This window comes from Heterocephalus glaber, unplaced genomic scaffold (assembly GCF_053883595.1).
Source record: "Heterocephalus glaber isolate CG9 unplaced genomic scaffold, H.glaber_assembly_v1.0 deba00001538, whole genome shotgun sequence".
NCBI lineage: Eukaryota > Metazoa > Chordata > Mammalia > Rodentia > Bathyergidae > Heterocephalus > Heterocephalus glaber.
This window is the reverse complement of record NW_028258333.1, coordinates 31,033,689-31,035,612: the sequence shown is the minus strand read 5'-3', so window position 1 is coordinate 31,035,612 and position 1,924 is coordinate 31,033,689. Positions and strand designations below refer to the sequence as shown.

Genomic DNA, 1,924 nt, shown 5'->3' with positions numbered 1-1,924 from the left:
GGATTGCTTTCTCAAGTTCCGTGAAGCATGCTGCTGGGATTTCAATTGGGATTGCATTGAATCTATATGACAGTTTTGGAAGTATGACCATTTTCACTATGTTGATCATTCCTACCCAGGAACAAGGGATGTCTTTTCTTTTTTTTTTATGTGATAGCAGATGTTTCTTGCACAATTTTTAATTAAATGCCTTAAACGACAAAACATACTACCCTAAACTGACAGTGAACTGGTAGTATACAAATGCTTCAGGCTAGAGGTATGTTTGTTCTGGATGAATTAGTTTATAATAAATTCTCATGACATTTGATTCCAAAATGAATACATGAATTGGATTGACATGATTAATAATTTAAAGCAATATATAAACATTAAGGAAAAATGAAACACGGGCATTAATTTATAGGAGTCAATTCAGTATCAGTGACTGGAGAAGTATATATTTTTAAAAAATGAGAGGTCAAAAAATCTTTAGTAAGTAACCCTGTGCCTATGTACACCTGAATGTCAAGGGCTGGAGTTATATTCCTGATGAATACCATTAGGAAAAGGATGTATAACATCTACCACACATCTGTTTAAAAAACAGCATGTTTCCAAAATTATACATTTCTTTACAAATGAACATTACATATTAGCAACTACAGAGACACCATCAGGATAAGTTCCAAAATACACTACTTTCACAGGCATCCTTGAGCTTTATTTGAAGGCATCCATTTTAATCTTGGGGCTTCAGGAACATCTTCTTTGTTTTAATTGGTTTTATGTTTCCATTTTCCTCTTCTTCATAATTGGCACGGTCTCTCTTCTTGGCAAACTTTTTTCCAATTGTCCCTAACAAAGTCTCCTATCTTCTAGTCATTTCTTCATCTGACACATCAAGCTCTACTGTTTCATCTTCCTCTTGCTCCTATGCTTTGTTCTTAGCATTCATCTGAAGCATTAATTTCTCAATTTCAGGATTAAATCCTCTGAATGATATTCTTCCATAGAGAAAATATTCACATAACAAGAAACTCTCCTCTGCTATTATGAAACTTTCTTTCTCTTTAAGCTCTGAAAAATCCAAGTACCAGTGCTCTTCACTAATGATTATCTTTTCTTCCTCTTCTAGCTGTTTCTTGGTTTCTGAGTCCAGTCCTCTTTGCATGAACTTCACACGTAGCAAGTTCTTGGAAAACTTGGTCTTGTGCTCCACTGCCATGCTGGCTCCAGCCCAGGGCAGCTTTCAAGCCCAACTCCATTTTCTGATATCGTATTCAATCTTTCTTTTCAGAATGCTATAGTTTTCAGAGAATAGGTCTTTGAGTCCTTTCATTAGATTGATTCTGATGGATTTCAATTTTTTTGGATTCTACTGTGAAGGGAGTTGTTTCACCAGTACCTTTTTCAGTGAGTTTGTTGTTCCTGTACAGGAAACCTATTGATTTTTGTGTGTTGACCTTGTTTCCAGCTACTCTACTGAATTTGATTATTAAGTTTAGAAGACTTTTGGTGGAGTTCTTGGGGTCTTCTATATAGAGTATCATGTCATCTGCAAATAATGACAATTTGACTTCTTCATTACCTATCTTTATTCCTTTTATTTATTTCTCTTCTCTAATTGCAGTGGCTAATGTTTCCAAAACTATATTGAACAGGAGTGGTGATAGTGGACATCCTTGTATTGTCCCTGATTTTAATGTGAAAGATTTTAGTTTTTGACCATTTAGTATAATATTGGTTGTTGATTTTTCATAGATAGCTTTTATCATATTGAGTTAGAGACCGTCTATTCCAATTTTGTGTAGGGTTTTTATTATAAATGTTTGTTGGTTTTGTCAAATGCTTTTTCTGCATCTATTGAGATGATCACATGGTTTTTGTCCTTGACTCTATTGATATAGTGTATTATATTGATTGATTTGCCTATGTTGAACCA

General features: G+C 34.2%; 1 pseudogene; it reads right to left on the bottom strand.

Annotated features, from left to right (window-relative positions):
* Positions 1–721: 721 nt before the first annotated feature.
* LOC101706624 (M-phase phosphoprotein 6 pseudogene) lies at positions 722–1,207 on the bottom strand (annotated as a pseudogene).
* Positions 1,208–1,924: the final 717 nt, after the last annotated feature.